Here is a 22,048-nt window from a genome sequence, read left to right on the forward strand (position 1 = left end):
TGAGTTGGGGTGCGCACTCTCTGATGACTGTCAGTGGGCATTGGTCACCTTGGCATCTTGAAGGTTTTAGGCTGAGTATGATCTTCAGAACTTCTGGGATGGAGACCTCTGTGAATTCAAATTAGGGAAGCTTCTTGGGGTGGGTGGCGGTAGCAGAGGGAGGTGACGGTTTGTGTAGTTTGTCTCGGCTGTTCTTTTTGGCTTCAATTGTAGATTGGAGGTGACTGAATTTGTTTTAGGGAGCATTTTGGATGTTCTCGCACCAATCAGTGTCTTTATTACAGCTTTCTGGGGGATATGGGTTTCTAGCTCTCTGAGTATTAGGAATAGTTCCTTGGTATTGGAACTGGCTTTGGATATTCTGTCATTGTATAATTTGCCTTTGGTAAACAGTACTTTTTATTTGTAGTCCCTGGAGGCAGCGTTAAAAAGAAATGTGTTATTAGATGTGGGCGCTTTTTTCCAGAGTGATTCTGCTTTTCTTTTAGTTGTTCTTAACTCTTTTAGCTGAGGCGTGAACGAGGCATTAAGGTGGGCCGGTTGTTTGGCTTCGCGTAATGCAAGTAGAGCTATTTTGTTTATGGCAGCCAGGATTGTGTCGTAGAGTTTGGTCATTATGGTGGGGTCAGCAGTGTCGTCCGTAGGCGTGGCCAGTACAGGTTACAAAAGTGGGAATAAGTTGTTTGCAGTGTTGTTCTTTTTGTTTCGGGAGGGAGCTTCTGGGGCTATGATGGGAAGGTTGGTAGGGTTGATCTTGGTATTGATGTTGAAAGTGATTAAGTGGTGATCAGTCCAGCAGCAGGGAGAGTTAGCGATGATGGTGGCTGTGCGGTTGATACCTGCCAGCCAGTCGAGAGTGCGACCTTTCACATGCGTGGGATTCTGGATCCTGTGCACAAAGCCAAGTGCTGAGATAGTGTTGGCCAGGGATAGGGCATTGGTATCGAGTGGGTCGTTCAGTCCTAGGTTGAAGTCCCCCAATATGATGGTTTGTGATTTAGGTTTTGTATTGGAAGAGATGATTTGTGTAACTTCACTATCATAGGCGTGTGTGGGCCCCAGGGGATGGTAGATGAGGTGGATGTTTAGTGTTGCTGTCGCTGAAAGAGACAGTTTCATTGATAGGCGTTCACAGGAGGTATGTGGAGTGGCAGGCACCTCTCCCGTGTTCAAGGAGGATTTAGCTTTAATGGCCACTCCTCCCCTTTTGGCATTAGGTCTATCCCTTCTGCAGATGGAATAGCTGCCGGGGACAGCAAGAGACAGAGCGTGGCCTGAAGCCCCGTTGAGCCAGGTTTCCGATATAGCTAGGAAATCTAGATTTTCTGAAGTGATTATGGGCCTCATCACGAGTTTGGTGGTAACCCTTAAATCTGGCGGTCGCGCTATTACCGCCGGATTTAAAGGTCCGCCAAATCAGGGCTTCGGCGGATTTCTCCCCAGCTCTGAGCTGGGGGGAAATCCGCTGAAAATTCATGCTATTACCGCCGGCGGGAAATCCGCCGGCGGTAAGAGCGCGAAAATTCCCCGTTGAGCTCAATGGGGAATGGGGCATTACCGAATGGGCTCAGTGGGGAATGGGGAATGGGGAATTCCATTACCGCCAAACCCGTGATCTGGCGCTAATAGCGCTGGGGGGTTTGGCGGTAGGGCTAATACCGCCAGCGGTAATACCGCCGGCGTTACCACCCAACTCGTGATGAGGCCCTATGTCTGCGATGTCAAGTGCGTGGGCAGGAAGAGATCTGGCGTTGATGAGGGCTCCGAGAATGGTTTGGTTGGGTGTGTTGTGGGTAGGAGGTGATGGCTTGGTGAGTCGTAAGTTGGAGCACGCCGTCCAGTAAGTGATGAATGAGTTTCTGAGTAAGTTGGTGGGTGCCAGAGGTGTCTGTGGAGAGGTAGGTTCTGCTTGTAAGGTGTGAGCTTCTGAGTGCAAGGGAACGAGGGCTGCTGTGTGTGGAAGTGAGCCCAGGAGGGGAGGTCACGGGTTGCAGGATGTGCCTGTCTTGGGATACGGGTTGGTTGTGGGGCAGCTGTAGCATCGAGTGGTAGTGGTTGGTTATGACCAGACAGGGTGATAGGGCCTGGAAGTTTTTTGGGAATGGGGGGGGCCTGAAATAGGATAATGTCAGGCAGCGGCAGGTGTAGATCAGAAAATTGATCAAGGCAGCAGACAGGTTGGTTGGTGGAAGCATGGTAGGGTTTGCCTCGGAGTGGCGGACGGGTGGTTGGGTGAAAATTACGGAGAGCCGAATGAGAGCTGATGGGACAACTAGAGGTCTGGTGGTGTGACTGGACTAGGGTAAGTTGCACGCAGGTGTGGAGCAGGTTGGTTGCCGGAGGCGATGGTGATATTGATATTGATATTTTATTCCTATCGCGCTCGTACAGTGTTTCAGAGCGCGACAAGGCTAGGGAGGGGAACAGGGGAGAACAAAACAACGAACTTACGAAGCCCAGTGACATTGAGAACACGCAAGTGCATGGAAGAGGGGGAGGGGAAAAGTGCATGGAAGGGGGGAGAAGTGGAAAGTGCGGAACAAAGGAGAAACAGATAAATAATAATTAATAAATAAATAATAAAGGCAACAAACAGTGGTAGTGCAGCCAGCAAGTAGCAAGTGCTGAGTTTAAGGCAACAGGCAGGGTAGGTCTGATAAGTGCAGGAAGAAAAAGGGGGGGCTGTATGGGTACAGATACAGACCCCAGTGCAAGGGGTGGCCCGTAGGCAGTGCGGGAGGGTGGCAGGGTGAGCAGTTACCCGGGCCCGGAGGACAGAGGGTGGCCAGGTGCACGGTGCCAAGAGAGAACAGATCAGCAGGGGAGAGGGGGAGCGAAGGCAGAAGCAACGAGGAAGGTCTTGAGGTGCTTCCGGAACCGGAGATGGTCCTCATCAAGTTTTAGAGTGGCAGGGAGGCTGTTCCAGAGGGAGGCCCGAGCCGAAGACAGAGATCTACCCCAACTTGTTTCTTTGAAAAACGACTGACCTGAGGGAGTTAGAGGTAGAGGAGTGAAGAGCTCAAGAGGGGAGGTATTTGCGGAGGGATAGCTGAAGGTATTTTGGAGCCAGGCCCAGGGAAGCCTTGTGGACAATACAGAGGGTTTTGAATTGAATCCTTGCACTAGAAACATATGGAGAGATTTCAGAGCTGGAGAGATACGATCCCAGGGCTGGTCTGGATTAGTTGCAGAGGGCGGAGAGTAGAGGCAGGTAGATTTAGAAAGAGGCTGTTACAGTAGTCCAACCTAGAGAGAACCAGAGCTTGGGGTAGCATGAGCTTCTGGGGGAAGGAGAGGAAAGTCAGAGTACCTCTGAGGAGGTGCAGTAGGAAGTTTTACTTTTTAGAGACATCAGAGATGTGGGCGGAGAAGGAAAGTGTGGAGTCAAAGATGACCCTGAGGTTCTTAGCCTCGCAGGTGGGGGTTGGCGTAGGGCCAAGGGAGGCCGGCCACAGAGTGAGGGGAAAGGATGGTGAAGGTGTGCCGATGAGGAGGATCTCCGTCTTGCTGGCATTCAGACAAAGATCATTGGCGGCACACCAATCTTGAATGGCAGTTAGGCAATGAGATGAGAGAGGGAGAGGAGGTGGCCGAGGGCAGTCTGAAAAGGAGTTGAGTGTCGTCAGCGTAGCACTGGAAATTTGAGCCGAAAATGACAATGCAGTGAGCAAGAGTTGCCAGGTATTGGTTGAAAAGCCAGGGCGAGAGGTTAGATCCCTGGGGAACACCACAGGTAGAGAGGAAGATAGATGATAGGAAGGACACAAGTTGGACCTGGAAGGTCGATCAGAGAGGAAAGAGGTCAGCCAGGCCAGAGCCTGATCAGTGATACCCAGGTTATCACGGAGATGGATGAGCGGGATGGTATGGTTGACCGTGTCGAAGGCAGAAGAGACATCGAGTAGGATGAGGACAGAGGGAATGTTAGAGTCAAGGTTGGAGAGCAGATCTTCACAGATGTTCAGGAGATCAGTTTCCATGCTTCTGGCAGCTCTGAAGCCAGACTGATGGTCATGGAGACAGCCAACAGAATTGGAATGAGGGTTAAGCTGAGAGATGGCCAGCTTTTCCAGGAGTTTGCCCAGAAAGGGAGTAATGGAAATTGGGCTATAGTTATCCGGACAAGAAGGATCAGCTGTGGGTTTCTTGAGAAGATGATGAACAAGGGAGTGCTTCAGAGGGGAGGGGGAGGATCCTGAGGCAAAGGAGTGGTTGCAAAAATCAGCAAGGGCCGGCTCGAGGGTGTAAATGTGGTCCTTGATGGTTTTAGAGGAACAGGGATGAACCTGTTTTGACGAGGCTTTCATAGATCGGACTTGTCTAGCGACCTCATCAGGGGAGAAAAGAGGAAAGGACGAGAAGGAGGGTGGGGGATGGCTGAAGGAGGGTCAGAAAGCACAGACAGAGAGGGGAGAGGAGAGAGGGCGGTGGAGAGAGTGGACAGGATGTCCTGGGTTTTTGAGATAAAGTGAGAGGCAAGGGCATTGAAAAGAGCCTGGGAGGCAATAGGAGGGGTAGAGACTGCAGCAGGGTTGGCCTGTTCCTTGCAGATTTTAAAGAGTTTGGCCGAGTTGTTAGTTGCCGCAGAGACACTAGCTTGAATGTGGACTTTCTTCTTGGTGAGGACAGAGAGTCGGTATTGCCTTTGGAGCAGGCGACAGGCCCGTTTGTCAGAGGATGAACAAGAAGCCCTCCATTTCCTCTCAGCCGCCCTACACTTACGTTTAATTGTAGCTAGGTCGGAGTCATACCAGGAATTGCACTTGGCCTTGGACTTCAAACGGATCTTCATGACACGGGCAAGAGCATCAAGAGTATCAGAAATTAAAGAGTGGAGCGGAGAGAGGGCTGTGCCAGGATGTGAGACAGCCAGAGGTGGAGGGGCGGGGGGAGAGAAGGTGGCGGCGAAAGCCTCAACTGACACACGCTTCATGGGCCGGATATCTGAGAAGGTAGGTGGCAGTGTTGGGGTAGGCTTGGCTTGGGCGGAAGAGAGGGAGAGGTGAGAGGAGAAAAGGGAATGATCGCTCCAGGAGAAAGGAGTGGTCAGAGGGATGTAGAGGGGGAGGTCAGAAGAGATCAAGACATCGAGTGTGTGCCCTGTAGAGTGAGTCGGGCTAGAGGGGAGGATGGACAGGGAGAGGGAGTTGCAGAGGTCACGAAAGAGTACAGATGAGGAACAAGGGGAGTCTTAATGGATATCGAGGTCCCCAAGGAGGAGGAGTTGAGTGGTAGAGGCCAGTAGGAAGTAGGAGAGGTCCACCCACTGAGAGAGAAATGAGGTGATTTAACCAGGAGGCCGGTAGAGGGTAGCCACAGTAAGAGAATTGGTAGCAGAGAGAGAGACAGAGAGAGAGAGAGAGAGAGGGAGAGAGAGAGAGAGAGAGAGAGAGAGAGCCTACAGACAAAGCATTCAAAAGAGTCTGAGTGGGAATTATAGAGGCAGGAATCCACTGAGGAAAGATCAGGGAGGATTTGTAACTAAATAGCAGGTGAGTAGAAGACTAGTCATCCAGCTACCAGTGCAGTTAGCCAGTGCAGTGTAGCATGATATGGGGGCACCGTGAAGTCGTGTGTGGAGGGGAGGTTCAAGTGGCTTAACAGGGGCCCCGAAGGCTAACCCAGATACGGCTACAGACAAGCTAGGCAAGGTGCAAAGCAACTATCTCGGATTCATTGGGAGCAGGTCAGCAGTAACACAATGCGGAATGTCAGAGAACGGTTAAAAATGAATTAAAATGCAAGTTGCAGCCTATTCCCTATGGGAGCAATTCAGCAATAACACAATATGGGATGTCAGGGACCGGTTACAAATGAAACACAATGCAAGTTGAAGTAATTCAGCAGTAACACAATGCGGAATGTCAGGGAACAGTTAAAAATGAATTAAAATGCAAGTTGAAGCGTATTCCCTTAGGGAGCAATTCAGCAGTAACATAATGCAGTAAGCCCAGAACAGTACAACTTGGTTATAGTGTAATTCGGACCGAACAGAGGGCGTCGTGGCGAGGTGCAGATTACCTGCCGGCTGCGAGCGGTACAGTGCATCCATATAGAGTTCACTAGGGGGCAGTTCAGAAGTAATATATTACGGCGTGTCCGAGGAGATTAAAAGCATAGCAATACCATAGTGTGGCACAGAGTCAAAAAGTCTCACCCTGCGGGATGTTGAGAGGTGGGTGGGAGGCCACGGGCAGGTATTTCTCTGTGGCGCCAGCCAACCTGTTGAAGTGTGGAGGGCATCAGGATGATCAACAGAGTTTAATCAGGGCTAGGTGAGAGTGTGAATCCGGCAAGTTCCATGTCGCTAGTTCATCTCGAAGCGCAGGGCCAAGATCGGGAGGCTTTTGAGAGGGGGCAGCAGAGCGGGTCGAGTAGGGAGATAAGGGCGTGGAGTAAGAATAGTGGCGGTGGGCGACTTGGTCAGGCTCAGTCAGGAGCCTTAGTATGAGACTTGGGGGTGGGCAGACTGTATTAGAGTTACAGACTAATCTACAGCGTTTTAAACGGTGCGATTTCATCTATGTGCTCTTTCACTTTCTTTTTTCAGACCATCCTGCATAAAAGAATGCCAGAGGGGCTTGGCTTGGCAGCCGAGCAAGATGGCTATATCATCTTGAATGGCAATTCCACATTGGGAATTGACCCTCGGCCCATCTCTCTTCTTGGGAAGAGACTTGAAAAGACTCATGATGCGTCTCCTGCTAGGTGGCAATGGACAACTAGATGACTGATGAGGGCATTCGACATTCCGCCAGACGGCCCTAGGCCTTGAGTGACATTAAGGACAGGAAATAGCCTCTGTGCAAAGTTTTGCTGTCCATTTGGCTGTCTGAGCCCTACCACTGAGAAAGCTGTGGTGTGTACTGGACCGGGACAGCCAAGGCAGTGAACTACCTACTTGTTCCGTCCCGGGGGGATGGGTGGCAGAGCAGTCCTGTTATTGTGGTGGGGATCAAGTTGAATGGGTGGCCTTCTCCCAGGGGCAGCAACAGAGTCATGGCTGAACAATGGAGGCATAACGAATTAGTCCTCTTTTGATGATGGTGTTGCAGGATTAGTCTTAACTTAGGGCAATGAGCTAAATGCTCATATCTACATTCATGGTAGACTGCGGGCAGCGATGTTGTGAATAGACAACTTTAGTTAACCCTTTTTGAAAGCACATACTCAGGTCACTGTTAGTAAACTGTGCAATAATACATGACTGTGTTTGGATCTTTGGAAATGAGTACTTCTTCACCCAGTGAAAATGCAAAACATTGGAATTTTACTCCAGTATATTTACACAAAATTTGGCCAATCAGTGTATTTATTTATTGCTTTTGCATATCTTTCAAATACAGGAATCGCAACAGAGAAAAATAAAAATGAGGATAAGTCTACTGCTCTGGACTTCTTTTGTCCACACTGTTTAGAGAGCAAGTATCTTAGCCGGAAACCACCGGACCTTACTTACCTAAAAGGGACCTTCATTTGGCTTGCATTGAAAAATCAATATTGCACCTCGAGAATAAATTTGCTAAACAAAATGAGAAAATTGCTCAACTTGAGTCTGGAACATTTACTTTCGAGCAGAGAACGGCTGAATTGAACCAGAAATATACAATAGTAATTCCAACAGTTAAGCAGATGGGGAAAATAAATAGATACCACAATCAAATGTAACAGTGTCATGGAACGCTCCTGGAATATTTGGAGTTTTTGTTATGGGAAAACCAGATCTGGGTCATTGGCCTCGGTCTCTGGAGTAGAGGGTGACAATCCAATTTCCTTTGGATCAAATGGATCCCACAGTTGCTTGACATAGAAGTTGATAATGATCCATTGTATTTGAAGAAATGTTACAGAACGAAAATATATGCTTAAATAAAAAAGCAGGGATCAGAAGTGGGTCCCACACTCATAAAATCAAGTCTTCAGATGCTAGGGATAGAGAGAGGCTTTTGAAAGCAGTAAATGTGTGTGAATAATCTATTATTATTTAAGAGACTGCTTGTTGATTTGACACACATTTCCTAGGAATCGCATTGTTGGTAAAGGGAGATAGGTAATTGATGGACCTTTTTGGCAATAGATGTAGATGTGGGGAGTATCTCACCCGTTTATATATTTGAGCAAAGTTTGAGCTCTCTCGACTCTAAAACAAGACCTATGGGATTGCGTGGAGGTAGCAACATATTCAAAGTCTTGCCAACAGCTATCAGGGAAGAGGGGCTTCTTTAATAATGAGAAAAGCTGCAGTGATGTCATCAAGCCAACAAATGTTTTTTTTTTCTTTTTCTTATTTTTTACTTGTGGCTTTTTCCTTCTGGGATCCATGCCTTAGGGTGGTCTCGATTTGGATAGACTTTTGACATTAAAGTAATTCCCCCACTATTAAGTGAACCTTTAGAGATACCTAGAATAACCTAGTGATGTAAAAATGTTCCATATATTAACATTAGGATAGGGCCTTTCAAGGTGAGTGCTTTATTTTTGTTTGTCTTGCATTCAAAACTGCAATAAAAAGAGAAACTAAAAAAGAACAGAAAGCTTAGGATGACAGTTCCTAAATTCTGTTCATTTGGATAGCCATATCAGCACCCCGGAGATCCAGGTGTTATATTTAAACCCTTTGCATAATGAATGGGTGCCCTAATAAATATACTCTTGCTCCCCTGACCCAAAAGATGGTTTTACGGTCTTCTTTCTACAGTGGAGTACATTTTCTTCTGAGCCATAACGTAAATGGATGGCGTAAAAACCATGTGTAAGGCATTTATGCCATGCATTCACGTTGTGGCTCATTTCTATCGTTTTGTACAGTGGAGAGGAGGGGCAGAACACAACTTAATTTCCACCGCCTCCCTTCCTCTCCGTCACATAAATGCTCCAGCATTTGCGCTGACATGCATTTTCATGCTGGCGTGAATGCTGGGGATCTGTATGAGGTCCGCCAGCTTTATCGGCCAGCAAAAAGCAGGTGGACCCTATGGGGATCCATTGTAAACAGCACCTGCCATGCGTACGTGGCAGGCTGTGTTTACTTAATTTGCATGGCGGAGTGCACTAGTGCGGGGCAGATGGGGAGCAGGTGCAAGATCTAGGTCACCTGGCCTGAGCCCCGCCCACCTGGTGCCTTCCTGGTTGCCGCTCTTTTATCCTACTTAAGCAGCCCTCCAGCATCTTTTCCTTTGCAGATGGGGAGCCGGTGCATGTGGATCTAGGTCACCTGGCCTAAGCACCACCCAACGTCTTAGCCCTGCCTATTCCTTCCTGCTCTTAACTCTTAGATCAAGGGAATCTCTCGCCCGGGCGTCTGAAGCGAAGGGCAGACGAAGAAAAGGCAATTCCTGTTTGGACGAGGAGAACCCAGGACCCAAACTCCTGCCCAGACAGCAGGTAAGTATGCACCAACATGTATTTACTCCCTCTGTCCCCACAGGCTATCCCCACCATCAGGCAATGCCAACGTCAACTTCTCCGGTGCTGGGGGGAGGACAGGTCCTCCGCGGCACAATAAATTGTGCATTTGTAAAAGTTTTATTCTCACACTGCAGCGTGTGTGTGCCCGCTCCCCCTCCCCCTCCATCCTAACATGCTCCCATTGGTTGGCAGGCCCTTTAAATTTGCCAACCAAGCAGCCCTCTGCTGTGACAGCCCTCTTGGCCGAGAACCAGAGGCTTCCCCTTCCCTGCTTTGTCCCTCGCATTCCTTGATCACCTATTCGTCCGCGCCCCTCTATCCCTGCTTGCTACCCGCTCGCCACCACCATCCTCGCATTGCTCACGCTTCCCCTCCCTTATCTGCGTGGCCTCTAGCAATCTTCCATTGCATTGCCTCTGCGTGCGCTGTGCGTCCCCTGACTTGAGTGGTCCCGCGCAATTCCGCGATTGTGTGTTCCTCGCAAATCCCGACTGTGCGTTCCTTGCACTTTCCATCCTTGGTTCGTCGCATTGCACATCCCTGACCTCATGGTCCCTTGCAACTCCCTATCGCATGTGCCTTGCGCCCTCCTTCTCCAGCCTCCTGCACCCACGTGCCCCCTTTGCTCTTCCTCACTGACTGCCCTGTTTTGCATTGTATTGCTCTGTGTTCTGTTGTATTCTTCCCTCATATAGGTTATCATTTGTCGACTGCTTTGTTCTTTTGTATATTGTTCTGTGTTCTGCTGTGCCCCACCCTCTTCTAGGTTCTCTTTTTAATGACTGCTCTATTCCTGATGCCCTGGTAACCTGATTTGCTTACCGGACTGCCTTGTTTTCTGCCTGCTCTTCCATCTGAGCTCTTGTCTACTTAGTCAATCGTCCACTATTGTCTTGTCTGTTTCTGTCTCGTCTGCTTGCACCCCTGCTTGTGTCCTCCCCTAGTGTCCCCCCATCTTTCCCCTCAACCCCCTTCCTCTCTCCTCTTCCTCCACCTACTCTATGGTGCTCTCTGTTTCTCCTATCTTTTCAAACTGCTTCTCTATCGACTAGCCTGCTATCCTCAGTAAGTCTCGTAGGAAGAAGTTCAAAAAGGATATCCTGGTCTCCAACCCAGGCCTCCCTATCGCTGACACTTATACAGACCCTCACTGACATCCTCTTTGTCATTCCCCCGCTAGACCTATGGACTCTTCATATGGTCTCTGTGCTTTCTCCTTTCTCTTCTTCTCCCACGAATGGTGGCACCCGTTGGGAGGCCCTCCTGGCCCCCTTAAGGTCATAATTGATGTTTACCTGAATGGCACTATCTTGGTCCAAGGCCCTCAGGCCAAACTTCTCCTCTTTGATAGATGCTTCCCGCGCCTCATCAATTTCCTTTCTTCTCCTGCTGTCCCTTCTCTCCCTTCTCTCTCTTCTTCGGCTTCCGTGCCTCCCCCCCACTGCCTCCTCCTTGGCTACCTTGCCCTCCCCTCTTTCCTTATCTGCCCCCCCTCGGCCTCCTTCTACGCCTCTGCAGGGCGTACCTCTTATTTGTACCCCTCCATGGAAGTCTTTCAAGGTTTGCAACCGTCTCCAGATTGCCACTCTCAACTCTCGCTCAGCTGTCAAACACTTCTCTGACATCTGCCGCCTCCTGGAAAAACTTGATCTCGATGTCCTCGGTCTCACTGAGACATTGTTCACAGCCAGCTCTGTCACGAGCGTTGACACTCTCCTCCCTGATGGCTTCAAGATCCTCTCCACGCCCAGATCCAACCGTTCCAGAGGGGGTGTAGCCTTGATCTTCCCGGAGTGGATTCCGGCCTCAGTCATTCCTATGCAGGCCTACTCCTCTTTCGAATGCCTTGTATGCAGGCTCTCTCTCTCTCCTGGCTACTCTCTTACCATGACTACTATCTATCGGCCACCTGGTCAGATCACCTCCTTCCTCTGAGTGGGCGGACCTCTCCTCCTCCCTCCTGGCATCGACCACTCAACTCCTCCTTCTTGGAGATTTTACCAACCACCTGGATGCTTCTTCTCCCTTCTCTGGACTCTTTCACGACCACTGCGACTCTCTCCCTCTTTCTATTCTCCCCTCTGGCCCGACTCACTCTGCAGAGCACACTCTGGATGTTCTGATCTCCTGATACTCTTAATGTTCTTGCCCCTGTCATGAGGATCCTCTTGAAGCCCAAAGCCAAGTGCAACTCCTGGTATGACTCTGACCTTGTCACTCTTAAACGCAAGTGCAGGAAATGGCTAGCTTGTTATGCATCCTCTGACAAACTGGCCTGCCGCCTGCTCCAAAGGCAATACCGGCTCTCTGTCCGCACTAAGAAGTGAGCCCACATCCAAGCCTGCATCTCGGCGGCATCTAACTACTCGGCCGAACTCTTTAAAATCTGCAAAGAACTGGCCAATCCTGCTGCAGTCTCTACCTCTCCTGTCCCCTCCCAGGCCCTCTGCACGGCCCTGGCTTCTCATTTCATGTCTAAAACAAAGGACATCCTGTCCACCCTCTTGTCCTCTCCTCCTCCTCCCTCTACTCACTCCTCTACCTCCGGCCCGCCTGTGGCCACCTCTCCTCCCTCTTTCTCTTCCTTTCCTCTGTTCTCCCCCGATGAGGTTTCTAGACAAGTCTGATCTATGAAAGTCTCGTCAAAACAGGTTCTTCCCTGTTCTTCCAAAACCATCAAGGACCACATTGACACCCTTGCTCCTGCCCTGGCAGACTTCTGCAACCACTCCAATGCCACTGGAGCCTTCCCTTCCCCTCTGAAGCACCCTCTTGTGCACCCGCTTCTCAAGAAACACTCAGCCGACCCCTCCTGCCCAGCTAACTATCACCCGAACTCCATCACTCTTTTCCTGGGCAAACTCCTGGAAAAGCTGGCCATCTCCCAACTGAACCTGTTGGTTGCCTCTATGACCATCAGTCTGGCTTCAGAGCAACGAGAAGTACGTTAACTGCTATCCTGAACATCCGTGAAGACCTGCTCTCTAACCTTTATTCTAATCTCCCCTCTGTCCTATTCTTACTCGATCTCTCTTCTGCCTTTGTCATGGTCAACCATGACATCCTGTTCAAAATTCTCTGTAATAACCTGGGTATCACCGATCAGGCCCTGGCCTGGCTGACCTTGTTCCTCTCTGATCGACCCTCCCAGGTCCAACTTGGGTCCTTCTTTCCTCTATCTCATTCTCTACCTGTGGTATTCCCCAGGGGTTTAACCTCTCTCCCTGGCTGTTCAACCAATACCTGGCACCTCTCACCCACCGAATTGACGCTCTCTGCTCCAACTTTCAGTTCTATGTGAATGACACTCAGCTTACTTTCAGGCTCCCCTCTGCCACCTCTTCTCCTTCTCTCATCTCTGACTGTCTGTCTTCTATCCAGGAGTGGTGTGCCGACCAAACGATCTCCACCTAAATGCCAGTAAGACAGAGATTCTCCTCATCAGCACACCTGCACCCTCGTTTCCTGTCATTCTCTGGCCGGCCTCTCTTGGCCCTCTTCCTGCTCCCACCTGTGAGGCTAAGAACCTTTGGGTCATCTTGGACTCCACACTCTCCTTTTCTCCTCACAGCTCTGACATCTCTAAGAAGTCAAACTACCAACTGCACCTCGTCAGAGGTATTCTCCCTTTCATCTTCTTCCCCCAGAAGCTCACTCTCTCTAGAGCTCTGGTTCTCTCTAGGCTAGACTTCTGCAACAGCCTCTTTCTAAATCTGCCTGCTTCTACTCTCTGCCCTCTGCAACTCATCCAGAACAGGACTGCAAGACTTGTCCTTTGCCTCAAGCCGAGGGATCATATCTCTCCAGCACTGAAATCACTGCATTGGCTCCCAGTGGCTGCAAGGATTAAGTTCAAGACCCTCTGAATTGTCCACAAGGCCTTCTGGGGCCTGGGGCCTCAATACATCCAACTCTCTCTTCGCAAATACCTTCCTACTCGAGCTCATCGCTCCTCCACCTCCCTCAGGGTCAGTCGTTCTCCAAGCAACAAGTTGGTGGTAGATCTCTTTCTTCAGCTGGGGCCTCCCTCTGGAACAGCCTCTCTGCCTCTCTGAAACTTGAGGAGAACCATCTCCGGTTCCGGAAGCACCTCAAGACATTCCTCTTTGCTTCTGCCTTCTCTCTTCCTCTCCCCTGCTGATTTCCTGTTTGATACTGCACTGGTCACCTGGCTACCCTTTGATTCAGGCCCCGGTCACTACCTGCCCAGTTGCACACCCGCACTGCCTCCCGGCAACCCTTGCACTTGGGTCTGTATCTGTAACCCTACAGTACCCCTACCTGCACTTTTGGACTCCTGCTGTCTGCACTTACCCTTGCACCTGCCGCCTGCTGGCTGCACTTCTTGTTATTGTTTTGATGTACAGCACTGCCCCCCTCCCCTTTCCCCTGGCACTTTTAAGCTCCCCCCTCCCCTGCACTTGCGCAATCCCAATGTCACTTAGCCTAATAAGATCGTTGTCTCTGTCCTCCCTCTGTTACCCCTTCCTTGATTGATTGATTGATATTTTATTTCTATCGCGCTCCTACACAAGTGTTTCAGAGCCTTGCCTCGTCGCGCCTTGATACGCTTGTGTATAGGCACGTTACAAATTTCATATCATATCATATATTATATGTAGACTTTTGCTCTGCATTGATACACTCCGTCATGCAAATGACCAAAATTTGGCGGCGGATCCCACCTATGTGTATGTCTACACATAACAGGTCCCCACCGCTGAAATACGGTGATCTCAACAATGAGCTCCAATGTGTGTTGGTGCCTTAGTTGGTGTTGGCAATCATTCATATTTACGTAAATAGAAATGAACAAAGCATTCTATAGTGTACTGTTCCATGTGTTGTTTTTACTGTGTTTCATTAGTATTGAGAGTTTTCCAGGGATGACCATAATCCCCCGAGTGGAGGCACTTTTATTAAGCACCCAGTCATTGATTTGGAATGCCTCTTGTGGTTGCCCCTTGTGGTTACTCCTCCATTTTCTGTTCTCTAGTTACAACCCGGGAAGAAAGGTGCTAGTCTGTTCTCCCGCGGCAAAGACGTCGTTTCACAAAGGGGGGATGAGCATTACAGGGCCTGGTAATGCACTGGGGCTTACATTAAAACCCTTGCTCCGATTTGGCTTGTAACTGCTCTGCCAGGGCATTACCTGAAATGGTAATGCCCCCCTGCTCTGGAAATATTGCTTCATAAATATGTGCTGGCCCACTTGCAGGGGTGCTGGCCCCCCCCCCCCCAGACCTTCTTACTCCAGTCGGTCAAACATCCTGGAGAGACCATCAGCATTTAGATGCTGACGCCCAGACCTGTGTTCAATGGTAAAATCAAACCCTTGCAGGCTGATTGACCATCTCAGTAGTTTTGGGTTTTCCCCTTTCATTTGCATCAACCATCTCAAGGGTTAGTGGTCAGTCTGAAACACTAAAGTAGATCCATACAAGTATGGCCTAAACCTCTTCAGTGACCACACAATAGCAAAGCATTCACGCTCAATGGTTGCCCACCTTGTTTCTGGTTCCTTCAGCTTCCTGCTGATGAAGCAAATGGGTTGCTCCCTACCTTTCTCATCCAGTTGACTAAGGACTGCACCTATACCTGTATTTGAAGCATCTGTATGCACAATGAAGGTTTGGTTATAGTCAGGAGCTCTTAGGACTGGAGCTTGACATAGGGCTTTCTTTAGGCCCTTCAAATGCTTGAGTGCACTCCTCATTCCACCTGACCCTTTTAGGGAATTTGGGGCAGGAGATCACATTCAAGGGAGAAGCTATGGTCCCATAGTTCTCTATAAAGTTCGTATAGTACCCAGTGAGGCCTAGGAAGGCTCTCACTCGGGATTGAGTAGGAGTGGCCCAGTTTTGTACAGCTTGTACTTTGCTAGGCAATTGCCTGATTTCACCTCCTCCTACTTCATGTCCAAGGTAGACCACTTTACTCTGACCAATTTGATATTTACTAGCCTTTATGGTCGGATAGGCCTGTTCAAAAGCCTGCAAAACATATCCTAAGTGGTCAACATGTTCTTTCCAAGTAGGGCTGATCACTGCAATGTCATCCAAGTATGCCATGCAGAGGTCTTCCATCCCATTCAGAACTTGATTGACCATCCTTTGGAATGTAGCAGGTGCATTCTTTAATCCAAAAGGCATTACCTTAAACTGGTAGAGGCCTGCTGGGGTTGAGAATGCAGTTTTCCCCTTGGCATGGTCTGTCAGGGCTATTTGCCAATATCCTAAAGTGAGATCAAATGTACTGAGGTACTTGGCTGAACCAAGTTTGTCCACCAGTTCATTTGTCAGGGTGGGCATCAGTCTTGGTGACTGCATTAAGAGCTCTATAGTCCACACAGAATCTCAACTCCTTGGATCCTGACTTTGCTACTAGAACAATGGGACTAGACCATGGACTGGTAGAGGGCTCTATTACCCCGAGAATAAGCATCTTATTGACCTCCTCCTTTATGTGGGATCTTACATGATCTGACATCCTGTAACCTCTGTTTATAACAGGTAAACAGAAACCAGTTTGAATTTCATGCTGTCCCAAAGGGTCAAGCCTGGTGGTAATGAAAACAGGGAGGCAAACTGATTTAACAGAAACTTGCACTCCTCCTGTTGTAAATATTTGATGTGATGGCTGGAGTAGTCTAATAGTGAGTTCTTGTCTGTTGGTTTATGGTAAGGCTTAATTTTTAGCAGGCCATTATGATGGTAGATGGTCAGATCGAGGACATTAGTGGATTCATTGCTGGCTGTCATGCTGAATTGTAGATGTGGTTTGAAGGTGTTTAACCAGATGAAAAAATTGTCGGCAGTTGTACGTGAACCCTCCCATACCACCAAAATATCGTCAATATAGCGGTTCCATTTTGTGATGTTCTTGACAAAAGGGTTGTTCTCGCTATAGATATGTGTTTTTTCAAACGTTTCCACATAAAGGTTCGCCACACTTGGGGCCATGGTAGCACCCATGGCTGTACCCTCGATCTGTTGGAAATAATTACCATTGAACTCGAAGTAGTACGCTATACGCTGCCCGAGAGATACAAGCACTGCTGCAATAATACGAACTGCGTTTTGTCTCCTGCAGTTTGTCGGCTACAACGCCTTCACATCCAGTAATTTAAGGAGCAAGGTCCTGAAGTTTTTTGGCTGTGCCAGACCTTTTTCGCCTTAATCTACAGCGACAGGTACTTTATTTCCACTTTTGCGATGTTTGTTTTACTCGTGACACATTCCCCGTTATAGATACTGGTTTTAACGTGATGCAGATCGTATTGTTTACTAACCGCGGGTCATGCTAGTAACTGGTGCTTTTTGGTTGCAGCACCACACGTCCAACTGTTGGGCACCGGCTAATTTACGAACGGTATCATTTTTCACCCCAGGAGCGTTACTTTATAAGGTACTATAGACGGAGGCGACATATGTATTTAAGATTGCATATACATTGCACATTTATAGCAGCTAATGAGGGCTACCCCTTTTATGTTACACTACCACAGAGTTTAGTAACCCACTTTTTCAAGACTAGTTTTATGTCTTTTTCTAGGACATATTTTTTGGGGGAAGCTTGGCAAGTCTGATAGCAACTATTTGTACACGTTGATCGTGGATAGGGCTGAACTGTACCCTAGACTCTAGACGGTCTGCCATCCATTTTTACAGGCAGGTGAGCACTTGTTGGCACTTATTATAGTGCTTTAATTATCTCCTTGTGGTCTTCCAATTCAGTGTTAGTTTGTGAGCACTTATGTTGCTATTATGAAAAGCGTACACTGGTGCTTTTCTTGTATTAAAGACTCTGTAGGACATATTCATCATTCTACACTAACTGAATCACAGAAGTTGCAATCCCCCACGAGCACCAGTTAAGGTAATTTACCTTTATGGTCCTTCAGTTCACTATGTAAGAACTATACAAAGTAATGTAGCTAATAAATAGCTGACCCTTTCTTTTTATATTTTTTCAACTCTACAGGTGGTATGAAACTAGCACAGATCAAGCCTGTGAATCTTTAGGAACTTTCGTTATAATTATATTCTGCTGATGAATGTTTGTTATTTGTGGTTTGTGAAGAGAAACACGTTGAGACATCTCTCTAGATTGAAAACAGAGATATAATAATATGCTACAGTGATTCAAATGGATTATTGTACACAGTAGGTTGTCCAAAGTGTACATTGTTTTTCTGAGCTTGTATTATCAAGCATTGACTGCCTAATATCTATTCCTATGTTTTATGTGAAGTATTGTGATTTATGTGTTGTGGACTCAATGATTTAATCACGTTTTTAACTCTACTGATTTGTCATTAAAAACGGTTTGTGATTTTTAGATGTGACTGGTTCCCCCCACCCCCCTTTTTCAGATTCTGTTGGCACTACCTGTATCTGTAGCTCTGTCTCTAGTTTATACATTGTCATATATCCACCCGGATTTAGACATAGTAGACACAGCCAACCTAGGGTTGGACAGTGATCTACCGGGTTTCCTCCCAGGTATCAAGGCTGCATGTAGTGGGACATAAAATTGGACCCCCTGGCAGAGATAACATTCTTAGGAAAACCTACTCTGGTAAAATACCAAGTAGGGCCTTAGCAGTAGCCTGAGCTGTAACAGTTCTCATAGGTACTATAGGTGGAGGTGACATATGTATTTAAGATTGTATATACATGGCACATTTATTGCAGCTAATGAGGGCTACCCCTTTTATGTTACACTACCACAGAGTTTAGTAACCAACTTTTTAAGACTAGTTTTATGTCTTTTTGTAGGACGTCCTCTTTGGGGGAAGCTTGGCCAGTCTGATGGCGACTCTTTGTATACGTTGATCGTGGATAGGGCTGAACTGTACCCTAGACTCTAGACGGTCTGCCATCCATATTTACATGTAGGTGAGCACTTGTTGGCACTTATTATAGTGCTTTAATTATCTGCTTGTTGTTTACCAATTCAGTGTTAGTTTTTGAGCACTGATGTTGCTATTATGAAAAGCTTACACTGGTGCTCTTCTTGTATTAAAGACTCTGTAGCACATATTCATCATTCTACACCAACTGAATCACAGAAGTTGCGAGCCCCCACGAGCACCAGTTAGGTAATTTACCTTTATGGTTCTCCAGTTAACTATGTAAGAACTATACAAAGTAATGTAGCTAATAAATAGCTGACCCTTTCTTTTTATATTTGTTTCAACTCTACAGGTGGTTTGAAACTAGCCCAGATCAAGCCTGTGAATCTTTAGCAACTAGGTTTTTCGTTATAATTGTATTCTCCTGATGAATGTTCGTTATTTGTGGTTTGTGAAAAGAAACATGTCGAGACATCTCTCTAGATTGAAAACAGAGATATAATAATATTTTACAGTGATTCAAATGGAGTATTGTACACAGTAGGTTGTCCAAAGTGTACATTGTTTCTATGAGTTTGTATTATCAAGCATTGACTGCCTAATACATATTCCTATGTTTTATGTGAAGTATTGTGATTTATGTGTTGTGGACCCAATGATTTAATCAAGTTTTTAACTCTACTGATTTGTCATTAAAAATGGTTTGTGATTTTTAGATTTGACTGGTTCCTCCTCGCCCCCCTTTTTCAGATTCTGTTGGGCACTACCTGTTTCTAGTCTCTAGTTTATACATTGTCATATAGCCACCCGGATTTAGACAGAGTAGACACAGCCAACCTAGGGTTGGACAGTGATCTACCGGGATACCTCCCAGGTATCAAGGCTGCATGTAGTGGGACATAAAAGTGGACCCCCTGTCAGAGATAACTTCCTTCGAAAAACCTACTCTGGTAAAAATACCAAGTAGGGCCCTAGCAACTGCCTGAGCTGTAATAGTTCCCATAGGTATTGCTTCAGGATACCTAGTAGCATGGTCTACTACAACCAGGATAAACCTGTTTCCTGAAGATGTGGGAGGGTCTAAGGGACCAACAATGTCGATTCCTACCCTCTCAAAAGGAACTCCCACCACTGAGAGAGGCACCAAGGGTGCAACATTCTTGGCTCCAATCTTGCCAGAGGTTTGGCAAGTGTGACAGCTCCTACAGAACTTATCTACATCAGACCCCAATTTAGGCCAGTAGAAATATAGAGAGAGCCTTTCCTTGGTCTTCTTAAAACTTAAGTGACCAGCCAGAGGTATCTCATGGGCTAACTGTAGGAACTGGAGTCTGCTTTCAAGAGGCACTACAAGTCTTCTGTGGTACCCTGGTATAGACTCAGTCGGTTCACTGTAGAAGACGCCATCTTCCCAGTATAACCTATGCTTCCCTGGCTCTTGCCCGTCCAGCTGGGAAGCTGCCTGTTTTTGGCGAAGACCTTCAAGAGTAGGGCACTCTCTTTGACCTCTGCTGAAGTCTGCCCTACAGGGTCCACCTTCTGCCAGTAAAGACTGCAGCTCAGGATGGTCTGCAGGATCCAGACCTCCAACAGGATCAAGGTCCTCTTCCAGCTCTGATTCTTCAGCAGCTGATTCAACCACACAAGGTTGTCCCACACACTCAGCCTCAGCTGGTGGAGGAGTCACAGGTGTGACTTTGGACAGTCCTCTCGGGGATGTCCTTGTTGGTAGCACAGGAGTGCTGGCTGGTTTCTTCCTGGAGGTTTTAGGTTGCCCCTTTTCCTCCTTCTTCTTAGAAATTGTAGTCACTAAGTCCTGTGGAATGGGAGTTATAGTTTCCTCTATAATCTCCTCTGGAGAGCCCCTTAAGGTACTCTCTCTGGCCTTCCTAGTCTGCTCCTGGTGCTTGAGTGTTTTTAAGTCATTCACCAACAGGACCCTCCCAGGTACTTCACTCTGCACACTTACAGGTATCTTGACTGTCATATCATTACACTGGATGAGAGCTGGTAACTGTGGAAGCATTTGGACAGGGCCTCCAGCAAGCTTATTTGGGAATTTGGGTGCTTTAGCAACATCCTCTTCCTTGAAAAATGATTAATCAACTATAGTTATGCTGGTCCCAGTGTCTCTAATGGCAGGGGTCTCCTGACCATTCACAAGAACACTGTCTTTGTAATACTCTTTAGTATTGTCTAGAATAGAGTTATACACATCTAAGTTCTGTTGTTCCCACAGACCCAGGGATACTAAAGAAACACTGGCCGAGACTTTCATGGGTTCCTCACCCAGTAAGTGAAAGTTTCCACTTGCCATTGCTACTTCATCCACTGGGGAGAAGGCTAAGGAGACAGTGTGGACGCCTGAAGGTTTACCCTTACATCTGGGATCCCCTTTCACATGGTCAGTTGACCCACAAGCATAACATTTACCAAATGTTTTTATGAATGGGGGTTTGTTCTGACCTCCTTCTGGTTTGTCCCCAGAAGGTACACTAGCCTGATTTGGTTTCCCTTGTGGCTTACCCTTGTTATGGTTGTGGCCCTCTTTTGGAGTGGAAGTATTTGCATTCTTTTTGGTATCATTCTTGTGCTGCTTCCCCTCATCCTTCTTCTGAGTTACCCCAGAATCCTTGTGAGTAGCCCTGTTGGCAACCCACAAGTCAGCAGACCTTGAACATTTATTTGGATCAATTTCCTTAGAGTCAGCCAAGTGCGGTCTCAGCTGAGGAGTGCAGGCATCATAAATAGATTACAACATAACCAAATCTCTCATACCTTCATAGGTGTTCACTCTGTAACCCTTATCCCATCCATCAAACACTCATTCACCCAGGTAGCAGAAGGGGTACCATCATGCTTTTTGAGGGTTCTAAACCTCTTAAGATACTGAGAAGGGGTCTTCCCAAATCTAGCTATCAAAGCTAGCTTCACAGTTTCATACTCCTTTCTGTCTATATCCCCCAACTCCATTACCACATCAGTTGTAACAGGGGGTAGCCTAGAAAAAAGCCAAGGAATCAACCGATTCCCTGTAATGTTGTGAATTCCATGGTTATATTCAAAAGCAGCCAAACAATCCAAAATATTAAGCTTAACCTCATACATACTTACTGCATATTTGGGCATGCAAGGCCTCTTAGCACTGGAAGACCTAGAGGACTCTGGGAGAGAACCAGTTTCAAGAGACATTTCAAGTGCATGATTCAATTCCATTTCTCTGAGTCTAAGCTCTTGATGCTTTGTTTCAGTTTGAGCTTGGATTCTTTTAAATTCTAACTCCAGTCTCATCTTTTCAAGTGAGACAAATTCAGGACATAGGTTTGGACCTGATGGGATCCCTATGGTCAAAGGTTGAGGCCTATGAGCAGGTAGAGGTAAGACGGGGCCTACATTCTGAGACTCTTCTGCCTCATCTAACTCATCCACAATATTAGAGCTGGGATCTGACATATTATCATCCTCATCAGATTTTTCCACATTTGCTGCAGGTGTGGGGGTTTCAGACCCACTCCTGCGACTTTGGTATTCTAACAACTTTTCTATCAATTCAACCTTTTTGCCTTTTACAGTGAGATTCCTAGCTTTACACATATCTCTCAATTGATCAACAGCTAAAGTCATTAGGGTCTCCTATCTGTAGCTTTCCATATCAGTCATGATAAAACAATTGCTCTACCTTGGGAGAATTATTTCGACAAAAGTAAAAGTAGCACTCTAAATGTAACAAGTATACTTTATCCTCACCGCTGTAGGCCAGTGTTAGGCAGAATCACCTGCAGT

The 22,048-nt window shown here is 47.4% G+C and overlaps 1 long non-coding RNA gene across 1 annotated transcript in view; it reads left to right on the plus strand.

The window, feature by feature from the left end:
* The first annotated feature begins 9,204 nt into the window (after nucleotides 1–9,204).
* The window catches only part of LOC138504830 (uncharacterized), a 103,758-nt gene continuing 90,914 nt past the window's right edge, over nucleotides 9,205–22,048 (plus strand). The window contains exons 1-2 of the long non-coding RNA XR_011279999.1: nucleotides 9,205–9,384; nucleotides 16,501–16,600. This is a non-coding gene — a long non-coding RNA (uncharacterized lncRNA). The remainder of the gene's footprint in view (nucleotides 9,385–16,500; nucleotides 16,601–22,048) is intronic.

Source organism: Ambystoma mexicanum, chromosome 11 (genome assembly GCF_040938575.1).
Source record: "Ambystoma mexicanum isolate Mex_15411 chromosome 11, UKY_AmexF1_1, whole genome shotgun sequence".
Lineage (NCBI taxonomy): Eukaryota > Metazoa > Chordata > Amphibia > Caudata > Ambystomatidae > Ambystoma > Ambystoma mexicanum.